Consider the following 20981-nt stretch of genomic DNA (forward strand, 5'->3'; position numbering starts at 1 on the left):
TAGGCCTACTGACTTTTCATTCCTAACCACATCTCTGCCCTTTCTTTCTTTCCATTTTTTTCATTGATCACATCCATCCATCATCCCAGAAAATTGTCAATACTGATGGCCATTCGGGTGAAATACTTAATAGCTGTTAACATAAACTGCCAACATAAAGTTGGCTAAATCTCAAAAACCCGTCAAGAACACCAGGGGCCCGTTCTTCGTACGTTGCTTAAAACATCCGAGATCAAATGAGACATCCAAGATGATATCATCGTGCTAATCATGATCCGGATAAGTGGGTTCTTCGAACACACCTGTTGTTTATGATTAGTATCGCTGGATTGAGTTATCTCAGAGCCCGTCTACGGAGAGCCTTGGCACTTCCTATTAGCCCCATTGTATCGATCTTGGTTGCAGTTCCATTACAATTCCACTGGAGGTGATCGCGGGCGAGTGCAGACTGAATGGGAGTCTATGGGGCTAGACGGCTAAATTTGTCTCTTTCACCCGATTGCCGTTGAGAAATCTCAGATTTTATTGTAGGTTTTGCAAGTTCAACATGGGTTATAGGTCGAAAATTGAATGAACGAGTACTTATGTCCTTTCGATTTCTTACAGGTTGAGTTGTTGTTGCCCATAACACGTTAGCATTCTGCTAATGAACGATGCCGCTTGATGGCATCGTGGCATCCGAAGCGGGACCAGAAACAAACAAAACAAAAACTCTTCTAGCACGTGTATTTACCTGTGTCAGCTGTGTTGTGTGTTTACCTGTGTCAGCTGTGTTGTGTAGTTACCTGTGTCAGCTGTATTGTGTAGTTACCTGTGTCAGCTGTGTTGTGTAGTTACCTGTGTCAGCTGTGTTGTGTGTTTACCTGTGTCAGCTGTATTGTGTAGTTACCTGTGTCAGCTGTATTGTGTAGTTACCTGTGTCAGCTGTGTTGTGTGTTTACCTGTGTCAGCTGTGTTGTGTAGTTACCTGTGTCAGCTGTATTGTGTAGTTACCTGTGCCAGCTGTGTTGTGTAGTTACCTGTGTCAGCTGTGTTGTGTGTTTACCTGTGTCAGCTGTATTGTGTAGTTACCTGTGTCAGCTGTGTTGTGTGTTTACCTGTGTCAGCTGTATTGTGTAGTTACCTGTGTCAGCTGTGTTGTGTATTTACCCGTGTCAGCTGTGTTGTGTGTTTACCCGTGTCAGCTGTGTTGTGTGTTTACCTGTGTCAGCTGTGTTGTGTGTTTACCTGTGTCAGCTGTGTTGTGTAGTTACCCGTGTCAGCTGTGTTGTGTAGTTACCCGTGTCAGCTGTGTTGTGTGTTTACCTGTGTCAGCTGTTTTGTGTGTTTACCTGTGTCAGCTGTGTTGTGTAGTTACCCGTGTCAGCTGTGTTGTGTATTTCCCTGTGTCAGCTGTGTTGTGTGTTTCCCTGTGTCAGCTGTGTTGTGTGTTTCCCTGTGTCAGCTGTGTTGTGTAGTTACCTGTGTCAGCTGTATTGTGTAGTTACCTGTGTCAGCTGTATTGTGTAGTTACCTGTGTCAGCTGTGTTGTGTGTTTACCTGTGTCAGCTGTGTTGTGTAGTTACCTGTGTCAGCTGTATTGTGTAGTTACCTGTGTCAGCTGTGTTGTGTAGTTACCTGTGTCAGCTGTGTTGTGTGTTTACCTGTGTCAGCTGTATTGTGTAGTTACCTGTGTCAGCTGTATTGTGTAGTTACCTGTGTCAGCTGTGTTGTGTGTTTACCTGTGTCAGCTGTATTGTGTAGTTACCTGTGTCAGCTGTGTTGTGTATTTACCCGTGTCAGCTGTGTTGTGTGTTTACCCGTGTCAGCTGTGTTGTGTGTTTACCTGTGTCAGCTGTGTTGTGTGTTTACCTGTGTCAGCTGTGTTGTGTAGTTACCCGTGTCAGCTGTGTTGTGTAGTTACCCGTGTCAGCTGTGTTGTGTGTTTACCTGTGTCAGCTGTTTTGTGTGTTTACCTGTGTCAGCTGTGTTGTGTAGTTACCCGTGTCAGCTGTGTTGTGTATTTCCCTGTGTCAGCTGTGTTGTGTGTTTCCCTGTGTCAGCTGTGTTGTGTGTTTCCCTGTGTCAGCTGTGTTGTGTAGTTACCCGTGTCAGCTGTGTTGTGTATTTACCTGTGTCAGCTGTGTTGTGTGTTTACCTGTGTCAGCTGTGTTGTGTGTTTACCTGTGTCAGCTGTGTTGTGTAGTTACCCGTGTCAGCTGTGTTGTGTATTTACCTGTGTCAGCTGTGTTGTGTGTTTACCTGTGTCAGCTGTGTTGTGTGTTTACCTGTGTCAGCTGTGTTGTGTGTTTACCTGTGTCAGCTGTGTTGTGTAGTTACCTGTGTCAGCTGTGTTGTGTGTTTACCTGTGTCAGCTGTGTTGTGTAGTTACCCGTGTCAGCTGTGTTGTGTGTTTACCTGTGTCAGCTGTGTTGTGTAGTTACCCGTGTCAGCTGTGTTGTGTATTTACCTGTGTCAGCTGTGTTGTGTGTTTACCTGTGTCAGCTGTGTTGTGTGTTTACCTGTGTCAGCTGTGTTGTGTGTTTACCTGTGTCAGCTGTGTTGTGTGTTTACCTGTGTCAGCTGTGTTGTCGATGCCTTGAGAGAAAAGAAAGTGCAGAGCGCGAAAGCACCAAAGTGACTGAAGGATTGCCGTAAAGCACTATCACTGTGTATGACGTCATTGACATTTTAAAAGACTTTTTAAAGCAAATAAGTGACTGTAAAAAATCTAACACCCAGCAATGTGTAATTTCTTTGCATCTCCTTTCGGATACAACATTCAAATTACTAGACAAAAAATTATATCCTGAGAAAAGTGGAATTTGATTGGTATAGCGCCATAGACCTCCATTCATTCTGCACTCGTCTGTGAGCGCCCCCGCATGGACAGAGACGTGTTACTGCAGCCAGTCCAGAAACCGGAAGTAACCAGAGAGTGCCAATTCTCTTCCTATTAGATATTCTCTGGTTATCTGAGATAATTGCGCGTTCTTGTGTTGGTTTAAAAGGGGATATGTATCAATAGTAGAAACAATGATCAGCAACGCTGCTATTGGCTGTTCAGCATGGCCAAAGAATGTGCCCAGTTTTTCTCCCAAGCAGAACAAGAGCTTTTAATGGAAGGTGGGACGGCACGAGTGGTGGCCGCACAAGAGCGGTAATGTAGTTGTAACCACACACACACACACACGAATAATCTTTATTTAAACTTATTTTGTTATTCACATTCATTTCAGTATAATAATGGATCATAACCACACCAAACAAACAATATTAATCGCTTCTTTATTGGGTTTTCATGTTTACATTTACAGCACATTTTTATATACATAGTTACTGATTTGAAGTGCACACAAATTAGTTACGTTATATGTATATGTTACTTATATTTGTTTCTACTTTGAGTTTAAGTTTACTGTCCGTGATGAACTTCAGGCATGGTCCGCTGCAGCCGCATCCTGGCGTGACAAGGATTAGAGTCCGGGCAGGAACAGAATTGAAGTATTATTGGTTACGCCCGGACCTACCATTTGCTGGGAATTGCCCGGGGGAGGAAGAAACGCTACTGTCTTCATAAGTTGATTTATTTAGTTGTATATTTACGATATTTGATTACATTTTTGCTTTATTTAAGGTTATATGTTGAATGTAAAGTTAAATTGTTTCCCCTCTTAATTTGTAATGGGCCCATCCTTTCCTTTATAAGCTGTTGCTTTGTTCATTTGAGCAGGTCAGTTTTAGTTTGTTTTGTTGGTTTTTGTCTAACTGTTTTTGAGCTCATTTTCTGTCTGTTTGTTTTATTTTTTATTGTAAGAAATGTATGAGTTTGTAAAATTAAATTTTTTTCTTGGGTTCAAATAAAGACCCTTTTTTTTTTTTTTTTTTTAAAGCTTGTGTTCCTTGTTCTTGTCTTCTCGGTCCCTCACAGAAGGTTATGCCGAATTTGAGTCTTTAATTAAAACGACAGGGAACACCTCAAAGTCTGCAAAAGCCAGGAGAGAGGGCTGGCAAAAAGTAGCAGACAAATGAAATGCGTAAGTGCTGTCCATGGTCCATGTTTCTATCACTTTCTACAGTATGTAGTTTTGCATTTGAATAATTACTTTGTTCTTTTATGTCAGAGCCACCACGGGACCCACTAGAACATGGGGACAAGTAAAAGTGAAGTACAAGAATATTCTACAAAATCTTAGCCTTTAATTCTTATACTGTCTTTATTTTAAAAAGCCACTTTTTCCCCCTCTTTTTAAAAGCCACTGTTAAATAATGTGTTTGTCTGTTTATAACAACCACCAAGAAAAAGGCTGAAAAAATCAATAAAACAGGTGGTGGTCCTGCACCACCACAATATACCCCAGCAGAGGAGCTGGCCCTTGGGTTGAATGAAAACCGAACCATTGTGGAGATGGGCATCCCCGGGGGCAGCTCTTCCTCAGACCCAAAGCCAGGGACCAGTAGCAGCAACACCTTCATTACTGGTAGGCTAAATGAGCTTTCAATTCTCTTAGTACACTGTCAAATGATTTGTTGCTGCATTAAATGAAGTATAATCCAAATGGCTGGTACAGTCATTTCAACCGTTTGTGAAAGTGAAAACTTCTAAACTTTTAGTTAATATAAAATATGTTGCCATGAGTTCTTGATCACATTATATTTTTTACAGTGTAGTTAATTGTAATGACATTTTTTTCCCCCTCTTTTGTGCAGTTTTACATAATACACCAACACTTTTACCTGTTCCCAAGCAAGTGGTGGCTGAAGCATATGCAGTAAGTTGTGTACTTTTTCTAACTTGCATAAAGGGAAGAAAGTGCAACACTTTGTAATGCCCATTTATTTCCATTGCACAGGACAGTGAAGAAACCCTCTCAGATGACTGTCCTTTGGAGGAAGAACCTGTAAGTGCATAAATAACTTTACACTAATTTGTATATACTTGTGTACCTATTCTTTCAGTCTGCAATATGAGTTGCAGGAGTCCACACCTAGAGAAAGGCTTGCAGAAGAGTCTGCACAAAAGAACTGATACAGAGGTGGACAGTGTTGTACTTTTACTTTTTACTTTTGTTGCATGAGGCATGTTTTGGCCCCTTTTTTTTTTTTTTTTACAAAATGACACAGGGTGACATCCATTCCCTATATAAACGGCATCTTCAACAAAAAATCAAGCATTTTGACCTGAAAAAACACAAATTAAGAGGAGAAATTGAACTCGACAACTTGAAAAAGAGAAAAATTGCACTAGAGATTGAGTTGCTTCAAAAGGACCTTCAGAATAAGTGCTAATACACCATTTGACACATAGTAGTATCGCTGACTTTACATAACTATCTCTTATTACAGGCAAAAGATGACTTGCTGGCTTTTCTTTATAAAGAATTGTTTAAATAAAACTCCAGGAACTAAGCATATTTGTCTTGTCTTTTATTACACATTCAAAAATGGTGTTCCACAATTCTGTCCCGTGCAGCTCTGCCACTAGGCTGGTCCAAGTGCACTGGCTGGAGGTCGTCATCATCAGGCTGCACCCCCACCACAGGGCTCCTCTCCTTTCTGATAGTGGCAATGTTATGCAATATGGCACATGGAACAATTATGTCACAGTCAGGTGATACCCTCAGACTTTTCAGACACTGTGAAATCTTTCCTTTAGTTGCCCAAAGGTCATTTCAATGCGTGCCCTTGTCCTGGCTAGAGCTGCATTGTAACGGGTTTGTAGTCCAGGGTTTGGGTCAGGGAAGGCCGTCATAAAATACTGCCTGCAGGCATAGCCCCTGTCTCCAAGCAGGATCCCGTCAAAATCCCCTGTATAATGGAAAAATGCAGTTTTGTTAGGCTCAGCATAAGTGTGTGTAATACTGTGAGCTTGACATTTATATGTTCCCTTACCACGTTCAAATAATGTGCATAAATGTGACTCTCTGAAAATTCTTGAGTCATGCACTGATCCTGGCCATTTTGCTTCCACATTTGTGATATGGAACATAGTCACACACCATCTAAGAGATTTTAGTCAGTCAACTGCATTCCTTTTTTTTTAATGTCATATATATATTACTAATCTGGAATATTATAAATTGTAATAGTAACTTACCTGCACATTTACACTGTGAACCCCCTTTCGGTTCACAAAATCCCCTTCATTGGGGCCTGGTGGGGCCTTGATGGGGATGTGTGTGCAGTCTATGGCACCAATCACGTTAGGGAAGCCTGAAGGACACATACTGTTAGTCATACTTTTTGGCATGGTCATGATTGCATGTCATTAACAATTATAAATGTACCTGCAATAGCAAAAAAAATTCTGCTTTACAACCTGGGGTCTTAAGTGGCTTGGAAATACCACAAAAAACCCTAAAAACTGCTTGAGTGCCAGGTAAACTTTGCGAACGGCACGACAGACAGCACTTTTCACCAAGTTCTCTGCATCTCCAATAGTGTAAAGGAAAGTGCCACTCGCAAAGAATCTCAGGGCAATGCACACAGTCTGTGCAGTTGTCAAAGCCCGACTCCTCCGTGTTGAACACTTAATGTGTGGTTCCAACAAATTAATGATGTAAATAACACCCTCACGAGAAAAACGATATCTCTCAATAATTACACTGTCGCGCTGCGCTAAAGAATCCTGTCTATCCTGCAATACGCGATTAATTCGAAAAGCTCTGCGAATTATTCTTGCACCTTCGGTATCGAAATCTGGAACCGACCAACGTCATTTTTCGATACTCGATAGTATCGAGGCAATTCGGTCGGTACCCTAAAAAGTATCGAACTCGGTAACCAGCCCTACCAATCAGAGCAGCTTTTCTTACCCGCTCCGTGTTGTCGTCACTCACAGCTGTTTTGTGAGGAAAGGAAAAAACGCACATTAATCTTTTCTGGTTTCTTTTAGTATGTTGTTTGTATTTGTGGTTTGTGTCTGTGTGTTATATTAATGTATAATAATTCTTTATAATAAACTTCAAGATACCAAAAACTTAATTCATACTTAACAACAATAGAGTTCGGGATCGTCACGTCGCATTGTGGGAATCACGGTACGGAAGTAGATGTACTGTATAGTAGCGTATAGTAGGCAGTAACGTTGGTCATTTGGTCATTAATTTAGGTTATTTTTTGGAAAATGGTTCAGTATTGCTTTATTGTGAACTGCTGTAATCGGTCTCGTTATCGACAGGGCAAACGCCTCATAAATCATATTAGTTTTCCCCATTTTCCTACTTGGAAAAAACACAAGGAGACTTGGTGTCTGAAATCCCAAAGAGGCGTCGGATGGCTTGGGTCGCCGCTGGTCGTCAATATTATAGCCTACTACCGGACGAAAACAGTGGATTATTGCACGTATGATAAATTACTCCTGAAGTGTAACAAACCCGCATAGACAAGCTTCATAGCTCACAGAATCTGACAAGTGTGTGTGTGTGTGTGTGTGTGTGTGTGTGTGTGTGTGTGTGTGTGTGTGTGTGTGTGTCACCACTGATGCTTGTTAACGGTACCTTAGTGCGAACGATTGTTTTCTCCGCGTTTACTTTGTAGATCTGCAGATCTTGCACTCATCCATTTGTGAACTGCAGGTGAGTATGGCAAGCCGTTTTAGCTTAAATTGTACCCAGCGTTACTCGTCGTAATTGCATTTTTACTAGCAGTGCCGCTGCTAGCCATTTTGGTGCCCTAAGCATAATTCCTTTATGATGCCCCCCACCCCGACCCTGAAAAAAAAAAAAGTTTGTTTTTGCCAGTTTAACTTTTTATTACCAAACATAGAACTCAATACCAATAATAACACAATAGCAGCATCACAGTAGAAAACTTAAGAACACTAAACAGAGAAAGTAAAATCTTCACAGCTTTGCTGACTTTGTAAACATATGTAGAATAGCCAACACACACACATTTGAAAGTGCAAACTTTTCTTCAGTAAACAGAATAGCAAAATAAAAAAAAATTCAAAATAATCCAGACATGTTTTTCCCAAATGCAATGTCACTTTGAATAAATTACATTTATTAGACAAAATATTCAAACAAAGAATCTTATACCGGAAAAAAATTATAAACATTTAAAACTGAAAGCATGGCAGCCAAGGAGTTCTCCCCCTTTATTCCTTATTTATCAACTATTTGATAAATCCAATATAATATAATATAAAAGCATAATAGATTGAGGTGCAAAATGCACACAATTCAACAGTAATCTTTGCTGTATATCATTCATAATGACATTTTATATTTTTATATATATATTTAAGAGGAATTGTTAGCCTACCATGTGCACAGCACTGACTGCTAACGTTTACTGTTACTGAGAAAGTATTAACCACCGTCACGTCAAAATAAACCATAAACTACTGCTCAATATCTAAAGAAAGAAAGTAACAGCTAGCTGGCGTCAGTTATTTGTAAAATAGGTAATGTTTAACAGTAAAATCTCAATTTAGCTTGCACCGAAGTTATAAGTTATAATAATAACATAGTTTGCTAACATTAACGTCAGCAAGTTCGAGGCGCATTACGATTAGCAGCAGCACATGCAGCACATTTCCCGTATTTAAGAATGATTAAACATGGACTTACCTGCAAGTGATGCACGGGCATCATCTCGCAGTTTCTTTTTCTTTCTTTTCTCAGATCCTGACTCCTGCTGTCTTTTCGGGGCCATTTCCAAAAAAGTTGCCTACTGTCTGTCTGTCAAACTTCGTCAGGCGCCCGCGCGAACAACCGGCACGGACCATCCAACGGGGGGCGAGGGGGCGGTACTTTCTAGACTAGAGCAATTAAATTATCTTGTTCCCCCTTTTTTGTTACGTGCGTTGCCAAAGTTTATGCCTAATAATATTTCTATACTGAAATAATATCGGCATTATAATTATTTATTTTTTTTATTAATTTTTGGTGCCCCCTCAGCACTTGGTGCCCTACGCACTGCGCGTGATGCGCGTGGTGGGAGCGGCGGCGCTGTTTACTAGTAAGAATTCAATTAGAGAGCTCTACAATTCAATTCTTACTAGTAGCAATTACAATTAGAGAGCTCTACAATTCAATTATTACTAGTAGCAATTACAATTAGAGAGCTCTACAATTCAATTATTACTAGTAAGAATTACAATTACAGAGCTCTCTAATTCAGTTCTTACTAGTAACAATTCCAATTAGAGAGCTCAACAAATGAATTTTTACAAGTCATATGTCTCCATTGACTTCCATTCATTTTTAATTACGGAGCTCTACAATTGAATTGTTACTTGTAAGAATGTAATTGCAGAGCTCTTTAATTCAATTACAGAGCTCTGCAATTATACATATCTTTAATTCATATTTTTACTAGTAAAAATTCAATTGTAGAGCTCCGTAATTAAAAATGAATGGAAGTCAATGGAGACATACGACTAGTAAAAATTCATTTGTAGAGCTCTCTAATTCAATTCTTACTAGTAGCAATTACAATTAGAGAGCTCTCCAATTCAATTATTACTAGTAAGAATTGAATTAGAGAGCTCTGTAATTGTAATTCTTACTAGTAATAATTGAATTAGAGAGCTCTATAATTGTAATTCTTACTAGTAATAATTGAATTGGAGAGCTCTCTAATTGTAATTGCTACTAGTAAGAATTGAATTGTAGAGCTCTCTAATTGAATTCTTACTAGTAAAAATGCAATTACGACGAGTAACGCTGGGTACAATTTAAGCTAAAACGGCTTGCCATAGTGAGCCTTCAGTGACAAGTTTTTAAATGTTGTTGCCCAGGGCACATGAAATTGTTAATCTGGCCCTGGATCGGAGGTGTAAGCGCTCACTCCACAGACCAAGTAGGAGAAAATATCAGGGAAACTGAGGCTTGGTAAGCTTTCATAATTATTACTCCATGCTTTGTTCATAGGGATTGATTCCGCCTATAATCACAAAAAATGTAAGTAGCGTTGTTTGGCTTCCTTAAGTTTGTCAGTATACAGTAGGGCGGGACGGTTACCGCAATACCACGGTCACGTGACGCCTACCGCGGGTCTGAGCTCATCACCGCAAAAAAATAAATACAAATAAACACTGGCCTTCACATGTGTTCACGTTGTGTCTAATGACATGGATTCATTGATTATAATGACATGGATTGTGTCTAATAACATTGTGTCTTACGTCTCTCCGCGCCGCTTCGCTAAATATAGGTGCCTATAGTCTAGGGGGTTGAGGTTTAAAGCGGTTTACTGCTATACCGCGGTAATTTCTTGCTTTTCAACCGCGGTAAGAAAAAATCCATACCATCCCAGCCCTAGTATACTTTTTTTTGTCACGGTCCATAACTCTTTCTTTCTCGGTGCCGGTGGAGACCGGCCGGCTATGCTATTACCTTATTCCAAACCGGCTTTTGCGTTGCCTCTAAAATGGCCGCTGTTACCCACAATGCACCTTTCCATAACATCTACGCCCGAACTCTATCTGACGAACTGACGACAAACTACAAACAAACTTAAAGGAACACTCCACTGTTTTTTCATATTAAACTGTTATTCCCTTAACTAAGACGAGTTGATACATACCTCTCTCGTCTCAGTGTGAGCACTCAATCGCTCTGGCGCACGGCGACACTTTGATAGCACTTAGCTTAGCCCAGTTCATTCATTAGGGACCAAACAGAGATGAAGTTAGAAGCGACCAAAACACCTCCACGTTTTCCCTATTTAAATACAGTTACACGAGTAGTTACACGACCAAGTATGGTGACACAAAATAAAACGAGTCCCAAGTGCTATTCCGCCATACATTATAGTTATCCTTTTTACCCGCTTAGAAAGGCGCCACGTTTTATTTTGTGTAGCGGCTTGTCAATAGAGGGCGCTGGGGCACCGCCCCCATCAAAAGTCCAGAAATATACATGTATACAAAAATGATATAAAAATGAAATAAAAATAAAAAATAAAATAGTTTACTCATACAATGTAAGTAGTAAGAGCCTCAGCATTTAATAAAAACTGGCTTTAATCGATCAAATATTTTCTTTATGTTTTTCAATAAGTTTCATGCAGTTTCATGTGAGAGGGACGCCGGACAAATGGATGTCTATGGAGTCTTTAAATTCTCGGGCAGAATGTGACCTGAAGCTGGTCTCTGATTGGTTTCTTAAAGATTCTCCTCCGGACGCAGGTCGCTGCGTCCCTGGCGAATCAGAATTGGATACATGTTATTTTATCCAATCTGATTGGTTCTCGTCACCTGCCATTCAACTCAACGCTCTTTGCCACTACTGCGTCTGCGAGTGCGCGGGCGACACCGTCAGTCCGACTACGTCAAAACATCGCTAGGCTGATCATTTTCGTAGAGAGAATGGCAGAAGTTAAACCAAATTCTGTCATTGATTTACAAATAAAAACCTTTCACAAGTCCTTTAAGAAATAAAGGATGTCCGACCGGACCAACCCGATTTACAGGCCAGTGACAGGACGAAGCTAACGCTAACGCTACACCCGGAGCTTCACCCGCGCTTGTTATGAGAAACGGAGGTGGCTTTATTTGCTTATTTGTTAACTTATGCTGTTCAATTCATTGCATTTTAATGTTCATGTCATGTATTTGTACTCAATATATAATCTAACTGTACATATCTGTTCTGTTACAGTTAGTAACTGAAGTGTAGATCACATTTGTACTAATTATATGAAAAAAAGATGATTGAAATAAATGATAAACTCTAAAATTTCAACTTTTATCCTTTTCAGGTTTGATTCTAATCATAATGTAACATTATTTGAAAAAAACTAAATTTCAGTACAAAAAAACAAACATTTTTATTGTTAGAATTGTGATTTCATAATATTTAGATATGAATCCAACTGGAAAATCTTGTGAAAAGATATCTTTCAGTTAGTCAAATAGCATATAGTGGAGCTCTATAGCCATCTAGTAGCTAAAATGATATTTTTTTACTTTTAAAACTACATTTTACAAAATATGGGCAAAAAGTTTACACTAAACCATGTAAAATTATCCATGTTATGCCCATGAATGAAAGTTAGAAATATGGGTCTTTTATAAAGTGAATTTTACATAAAATGCTGTTTTTTGTAAAAAGCCTATTTAAATAAATATTTATTTATTTAAAGAAATTTAAAATATATCATAAATCTTCCAAAAACTGCACAAATGTTGAGTAAAAACATTAATAAACAGTGTAAAATTACATAAAAAAAAAAAACTACTATTCTGTTACAAAATTAAATGTTATTGTCTGGGGACCCCAAAGATAACTAGTGTCGTCCCAAATGAAGATAATCAGAGGGTTAAATATGAAATGTGTCGTTATGTTTTAGTGTTGAGTGACGTAATATCCCTTTCAAGTGGACGCGTGGAAGCAACGTGAGATTGAATGCATTGAAAAGCCTTTTCAACCTCATAGTACCATTATTTCTGTGACACAATAGTTCAAATGATCGTAGTACTGGGATAAAAGTGCAAAGTTCAAATATAAACACTGATGTCTACGATAGCAATCAAAATAGAGTAAATCAGCATATCAGCATATAGAGTAACGCATTTATCGATTACATTGTTTCGCCACTAAGGGGCTGTTTACACCTTACCCGAAAGTGTTTGTAGTTAGTTACTTTCCACCTCTGTTAAATTATGAATATTAAAAATGAAGTTCCTAAATGTAATTTATGGAAGCATTAAGCCATGGAAGGTCATGTGTACTAGTGACTTAACCCTTTGTTTTAATACTGTTTATTTACAGTGTATTTTATTCTGCTTACCTGACTCGTGCAGAACTCCTGTCCATTTTGGCTGTGGTGCCTCCATCAGCGACTGGTCTTTGTATGGAGCCACCGTGAGAGGCCATCATTTTGCTATAGATCTTGTCTCTCATCCCACAAACTTCACTATCAGGTACTTTATTATTTTTTTAATCTACAGATTAAAGAATCTTGCAGTTCAAAAACGCTTCTGCTACGTCATACATGGATGTGCTTTTGTTGGTTTCAACCATGTAAGCATTAAGGTGATAATTTAATTATGATCCAACACTAGCCTTGAGTACCTTACTGCTTTTATAAAACAGTTACTACACAATACATTTATTAAAGCCGAAAAATATGTATCTGTGCAACTTTCATGAAGTAAAATCACTAAAAGCCTTCCTTCCGCTGGAAATAATAGTCCCTGACCACAAACAGCAACAGAAGTTACATACATTATTTCAGCAAAAAACTATCTTTTATGAGTGAGTCAGTCAGTAAAGAAAACTTAAACATTGAAATAGGGCTGGGCGATATGGCTGAAAACTGTATCACAATATAAGGGTTTCATATCGGTCGATATCGATAATTATTGATATTTTTTTATGACCTATTTAAAATAAGGACCAGGAGACAAATATATTACATTGAAATATTTTTTTATTTTAAACTTAACCTTCCTCTGATTATAATCCCCTCAGTTATAAAGGCAGAAATGTCAACACAACCATGGAAAACACTCAAATAATTAATGTAAACATAAGTTTAAAATCACAATGAACACTTCAATTATCTCTTAACATTAAGGTGCAAAATTAAAGAATACGTAAGAAATGCTTAAAGTGTAATAAAATAGTGCAAAGTGTTAAATATAAACATAGAGAAACCGACAACGGTCTTGCATAATTTGCAGACGACATTGGTCTGACTACTATGGAAGCTTGTTTCCGCCACAGAATAAAACATTTTAAAAGATAATTGCGACTTTTTATCTCACAATTGCGAGATATAAAGTCAGAATTGCGTGAAATAAAGTCGCAATTGCGTGTTATAAAGTCAGAATTGCGAGATATAAAGTCAGAATTGTGTGAAATAAAGTCGCAGTTGCGTGTTATAATGTTAGAATTGCGTGATATAAAGTCAGAATTGCGAGATATAAAGTCGCAATTGCGTCTTAAGTCAGAATTCGGACTTTTTTTCTCGCAATTGCGACTTTATATCACGCAATTGCGACTTTATATCACGCAATTCTGACTTTGTAATACGCAATTGGGAGATATAAAGTCAGAATTGCATGATATAAAGTCGCAATTGCGTGTTATAAAGTCAGACTTGTGAGATATAAACTATTCTGAGGTAAAATAGTTGAGGCTATTGAGGCTATTCTTTTTTTCCCCCTTAGAATTGGACTTTATATTTTCACAATTAGAAAAAAATTCAGAATTCTGACTTAAGACGCAATTGCGACTTTATATCTCGCAATTCTGACTTTATAACACGCAATTGCGACTTTATTTCACGCAATTCTGACTTTATATCTCGCAATTCTGACTTTATATCTCGCAATTCTGAGAAATAAAGTCAGAATTGCGAGATGTAAACTCGCAATTGTGAGATAAAAAGTCGCAATTATCTTTTAAAATGTTTTATTCTGTGGCGGAAACAAGCTTCCATAGTAGTCAGACCAATGTCGTCTGCAAATTATGCAAGACCGTTGTCGGTTTCTCTATGTTTATATTTAACACTTTGCACTATTTTATTACACTTTAAGCATTTCTTACGTATTCTTTAATTTTGCACCTTAATGTTAAGAGATAATTGTTAAGTGTTCATTGTGATTTTAAACTTATGTTTACATTAATTATTTGAGTGTTTTCCATGGTTGTGTTGACATTTCTGCCTTTATAACTGAGGGGATTATAATCAGAGGAAGGTTAAGTTTAAAATAAAAAAATGTTTCAATGTAAAATTTTCTCACAAAAACGACTCTAGAAGCCTTAATAGCGTTTAAGTATATATTTATATTTAAATCTAGTTCCTACATTATTTTTCTATACCTTGACTCACTGGGTAGTCTAACCTGCAAGATGCCCTTTAAGAGGAAATCATTTGTGACTCGATTGGTCGTGGCGGAGGTGTTGCAACCATTTATAGAGATATTCTAAATGTTACTCAGAAAACGGGTTATAAGTTTATTTCATTTGAAGTACTTGTACTAAATGTTACGCTCTTAGATGTTAGAAAAACATCCCTATTATCTCTAGCTTTGGCTACCGTATATAGACCGCCAGGGCCTTACGCTGATTTCCTAAAAGAGTTTGCAGATTTTCTCTCAGACCTATTAGTCAATGTCGATAAAGCATTAATTGTTGGAGATTTTAACATACACGTAGATAATCCAAATGATGCGTTAGGAGCTGCGTTTACAGATTTATTAAATTCATTTGGGGTCAAGCAAAACGTCACCCGACCAACACATCGTCTTAATCATACACTCGATTTAATTATATCACATGGAACCGATCCAACCGATATAGATATCATTCCACAAAGTGATGAAGTCACTGATCACTACATGGTAACTTGCATATTACGTACTGCTGTAATATGTCATGCGGCGTCGCGTTATCAACCAGGCAGAACAATCCTCCCATCCACCATAGATAATTTCTCAAATTGCTTATCTAATCTGTCTCAGCTGCCGCCTGAACACAAACAAACAGATGAACTAGAAGAACTAACTAGCACTATGAGCACCATTCTCTCTAGAACATTGGATGTGGTTGCACCTATTAAATTAAAAAAGGTCAGAGAGAAAAATAAAGCACCATGGTACAACAATACTACGCATGTTCTAAAGAGAGAAACCCGTATTTTAGAGCGTAAATGGAAACAAACTAATTTAGAGGTCTTTAGAATCGCGTGGAAAGACAGTATGTCACGTTATAAAAAGGCCCTAAAAGCGGCCAGGGCTGAGCACCTCACCAACAATCCAAGGTTTTTATTTAACACCGTGGCTAAACTAACAAATAAACAGACGTCACCCGAACAAAATATCCCGTTACAGTTCAGTAGTAATGATTTCATGAACTTCTTCACTGAGAAAATAGAAAGCATCAGAACCACAATTGTAAACGTTCAATCTTCAATCGCGCCTTATAATTCAGCTTCAACTATCACCCCGCAAGAACAATTACAGTGCTTTACAACTATAGAACAAAAAGAGTTAAATAAACGTATCACTTCATCTAAAACAACAACATGTTTATTAGATCCTATACCAACTAAACTACTGAAAGAAGTGTTACCTGTAGTGGAAGAGCCTCTCCTCAATATTATTAACTCGTCTTTATCTCTAGGTCATGTTCCAAGAACATTTAAACTGGCAGTTATAAAACCTCTCATTAAGAAACCACAATTAGATCATAATAATCTAGCAAATTATAGACCCATTTCAAATCTTCCATTTATGTCTAAAATATTAGAAAAAGTGGTGTCCGCACAACTGGGCTCTTTCTTGCAACAAAATGATATCTATGAAAAGTTTCAGTCTGGATTCAGACCGCATCATAGCACTGAAACTGCGCTCGTTAAAATCACAAATGATTTACTTTTAGCTTCTGACCAAGGCTGTATCTCAATACTAGTTTTACTTGATCTTAGTGCTGCGTTCAATACTATAGATCATACATTACTCTTAGATCGACTACAAAATTATACTGGTGTTCAAGGACAAGCACTAGGCTGGTTCAAATCATACCTATCTGACCGCTACCATTTTGTCTATTTAAATGGAGAAAAATCGATCATAACTCCAGTAAACTATGGAGTGCCGCTGGGATCTGTATTAGGCCCTCTGTTATTTTCAATATATATGATGCCACTTGGAAATATTATAAGGAAACATGGAATTAGTTTCCATTGTTATGCTGATGACACTCAAATATATATTTCATCAAGGCCGGATGAAAACGCAAAATTTTCCAAATTGACAGAGTGTGTTAAAGATATAAAAGATTGGATGAGGCGTAATTTTCTTTTATTAAATCCAGACAAGACAGAGGTAATACTTATCGGTTCAAAAAAACCGCCCACAAAACCTCGCACAATACAACTTTAACATCATAGGATGTCCTGTTACTTTATCCTCTACAGTAAAAGACCTGGGTGTTATACTCGATTGCAACCTGTCTTTTGAAAATCATATTTCATATGTTACAAAAACAGCCTTTTTCCACCTTAGAAACATTGCTAAGCTACGTAATATGCTATCAGTTTCTGATGCAGAAAAGTTAGTTCATGCATTCATGACCTCGAGACTGGATTACTGTAATACTTTATTAGCTGGTTGTCCTGCATCCTCAATAAACAAGCTATAGCAGGGAACGGCAACTGGCGGCCCGCGGGCCAAAACTGGCCCGCCAGCAATATTTTCTGGCCCGCCGGATTATTTTGGTAGTCCTAAATGCTGCACAAAACTCTTCCACTACTTGAGAAAAGCCGTAGTCGCGCGGCGATTTCACCGCCGCATACTGTGTGAAACGCCCATAGGGAATCATGCGGCGCGGGATTACAATTTAAAGTATAACTGTGCGTTCACACCGGACGCGAATAGCGCGTCAAATTCGCGCCTGCCGCGTCTAGTTATACGCTTGACCACTTTGTGTCCATTCGCGCGTCAAAAGACGTTAGCGGTCAGAACTCTGGTGTACTTTGGACGGAGCGGGCGGTCTGACTGACAATAGCCCACTCGCACTCCCGACATCTTTTGACAGCGCGTATCCGCACTTAATTCTGACCACCTGTACATCTAGCTCTGAGGAGCTGTTTGGTACTGAAACCATTGTCAGTCAACAACATTCTTTTTTTGCAAGGATGTTTGAAATAGTTCGGCAGAAAATAGCCTACTTCATTTCGTCAGTAGGGCAATATGATTTTCGTTTATGTTGCTTAGAAATTTGAGTGATAGGCTTTGTCCTATTTAATTTATGTTATTTATATTTCTTTTTTTTTTTTTTTGTGGCATTTTTTTTCTCTGCTGACAGTACAATGTTAAAATAGCCTACTATTTATATTGACACGAACACAATTTTTGTATAGCATTTATAATTATTATAGGCTACTTCATCTCCTTCTTTCCGTTAGAGACATTTGAATGTGAGATTATGGAAACGAGATCTAAATTTTGTGGACCCGTCAGGTCGGGAAATAAAGCGGGTGAACACCGAGTATATTTTAAGCGGTTGCTGAATAGAACCTTGTGGGAGCGGGATGAAAAAAAAAAAACAGTCCCGCGCAGACCTCCTTAAACCTTAGGTGTGTATGTGTGTGTCCCCGAATAAATAATAATAAAAAAAAAGGAATAAAGTTCAAAAGTCGGACTGTACGGAATGAGGCATGATTGCTATTCACACCTTTATTAAAATGGCTGTAATCTGTTACCACAATAGTACTTGATCTGTTTAAAATGATTTCCTTGATATATGCATAAGGTGTTAAATTAAAATTTAAAAATCAAAATTAAAATTAGTCTAATCCAGTAATTCATTTTTTCTATTTTTGATCTGAGCACAATCAGAAAACCCATCCTTATTCGTTTTTTTCATTTCAGTTCAGGAAATAAATAATGGAAAAACAAGTCGTTTTTCATCTTTTTATTTTTGGTTTTAATTTGAAAAAAAAAAAAAAAGATTGAATGAATGATCCACGGATGGTGATGGACACATCATATTCCACAATTATAGGCCTATATAAGAGTATTTAATTTGTATCCATAGGCCTACTCCGTGTAGCTGGCCCGCCATCTACTGGCTAAAAACAATATTGGCCCGCGGCCAAAGTTACTTGCCGACCCCTGAGCTATAGTTAGTCCAAAATGCCGCCGCTAGAGTTCTTACGAGATCAAGAAAATATGATCATATAACACCGATTTTATCATCACTGCATTGGTTACCTATAAAGTTCCGTATTAATTACAAGGTATTGCTACTGACTTATAAAGCCCTAAACGGCTTAGCTCCAGTCTATTTAACGGATCTTCTATCGCCCTATAATCCATCGCGCTCTTTAAGATCACTAAATTCAAGGCTTTTGGTCATACCTAGGATATCCAGAACCACCAGAGGAGGGAGAGCATTTTCACATTTGGCTCCAAAACTCTGGAATAGTCTTCCTGATACTGTTCGTTGCTCAGACTCGCTCTCCCAGTTTAAAACTAGATTAAAGTCGCATCTCTTCGGCCAGGCATTCATATAATCCTACAGTTCAAACTACAATCCGGCCTCTAGCTCATAAATGCCAGAGGAGAACTGGCCCCCGACTGAGCCTGGGTTCTCCCAAGGTTTTTTTTTCTCCATTAGGTCACCTGATGGAGTTTTAGGACACCATTAGGTCACTTGATGAAGTTTTTCGGTTCCTTGCCACTATTGCCTTTGGCTTGCTCAGTTGGGGATATTTTGGGGATATTTAATTTAATTTTATCAATCAATAAATTCCTCTTGAAACAAACTTTGTTGTATTATTTTAATTTAATACTGTGAAGCTGCTTTGATACAATCTGTATTGTGAAAAGCGCTATACAAATAAACTTGACTTGACTTGACTTGAAGTATATATTTATATTTAAATCTAGTTCCTACATTATTTTTCTATACCTTGACTCACTGGGTAGTCTAACCTGCAAGATGCCCTTTAAAGGAGAACTTGGTAACTTTTTTAACTTAATAAAACTGTCTAGAATTCATTTGGATGGTTAAACAACCTGTTCTGGTGATATTGGTGACTTTCCCCGCTCCCCCCAGCGTTCCCAGGCGGAAAACCAACCTTGCAACTTGGGGACTACCGTCCCGGCAAGATAGAAATTGGAAGTCTCGTGAGAAGCGAGAACGAGAACGAGCGCGAAACACGAATTGCTTTACGGCAATTCGACATAAACACACACGCATGTATGATGTATTACCAGATGACCCACCTCGGTAGACATAGCTCCACACGATACAGTTGGCTTGCTCCGATCAAAACAAACGCACATGAGCAGCGGTAGAGAGGGGGAGGAGGCCGCCGCAAGTGAGTTTTTTACGACCGTGTTGTGAAATATACGCCCCCCCACAGCTGTAGGGGGAGCTCGTGGGGAAAACATGCGACAACAAAAGGAAAAATCAGCGAAGAAGTGACTAGAGTTCGCTAGAGTTGCCGAGTTCTCCTTTAAGAGCAAATCATTTGTGACTCTAATGAGAGCTGTCTCAGTACTATGGTACGGTCTAAATCCTGACTGAAAATCCTCGCAGATATCATTTCTTTCTAAAAAGGAACATAGTTGTGAAGATACTGCCTTTTCTAGTATCTTTGACAGAAAAGGTAGATTCGAGATCAGCCTGTAATTGACTAATTTTGTAGGATCAAGTTGTGTTTTTTTTAACAAGCGGTTTAATCATAGCCAGCTTAAAGGTTTTTGGTACGTATCCTAGAGACAAAGATTAATTAATGATAGTAAGAAGAGAATCTATGACCTCTGGAAGCATCTCTTTCATTAGCTTAGTCGGTATAGGGTCTAACATACATGTCGGTTTAGATGATTTAATGAGTTTAGCGAATTCTTCCTCTCCTATAGCAATAAATGAATCAAATTTTTCCTTAGGGAGACTAAAATGCACTCCCTGATGCGATACTGTAGTCGACGGTTGCATAATTATAATTTTGTCCCTGATATTATCAATCTTATAAGTGAAGAAGTACATGAAGTCATTACTGCTGTGTTACTTGGACATTTCTGGGCTTGAAGCTTTCTTTTTCGTTAGTTTAGCCACTGTTTAAAAAAAATACCTATGGTTTTGTTTATTTTCTTCTAATAGGATTGAAAAATAAGCAGATCTAGCAGCTTTTAAGGCCTCTCTGTATGCAATCGTGCTCTCTTTCCATGAAATGCTGAAATTTTCTTCCAGTTGCACTCCATTTTTCTGGCTGCTCTCTTAAGGGCTGTAGGGGTAAAATCTTTGCGCGGCAGGGGGAGCTGCCACTCGACCAGTCACGAATATATGCGCCGGCCACTCGACCAGTCACGGATATATGCGCCGGCCACTCGACCAGTCACGGATATATGCGCCGGCCACTCGACCAGTCACGGATATATGCGCCGGCCACTCGAACTTACACAATATGTAAGGTTTAAAAAAACAAACAAATGCAGCGCGCGTCTCGTGGCTCTATTAGCATCGCGCCGGCCACTACCAGCCACACGATCTCTCACTGTTTACATCTATCAGACACTCCTATTGATA

General features: G+C 38.6%; 1 long non-coding RNA gene across 1 annotated transcript in view; it reads right to left on the reverse strand.

Annotated features, from left to right (window-relative positions):
- The window catches only part of LOC309492222, a 41980-nt gene extending 22680 nt beyond the window's left edge, over positions 1 to 19300 (reverse strand). The window contains exon 1 of the long non-coding RNA XR_014203477.1: positions 17754 to 19300. This is a non-coding gene — a long non-coding RNA (uncharacterized lncRNA). The remainder of the gene's footprint in view (positions 1 to 17753) is intronic.
- Positions 19301 to 20981: the final 1681 nt, after the last annotated feature.

Source organism: Leuciscus leuciscus (assembly GCF_965113295.1).
Source record: "Leuciscus leuciscus genome assembly, chromosome: 2".
In the NCBI taxonomy this organism is placed as follows: domain Eukaryota; kingdom Metazoa; phylum Chordata; class Actinopteri; order Cypriniformes; family Leuciscidae; genus Leuciscus; species Leuciscus leuciscus.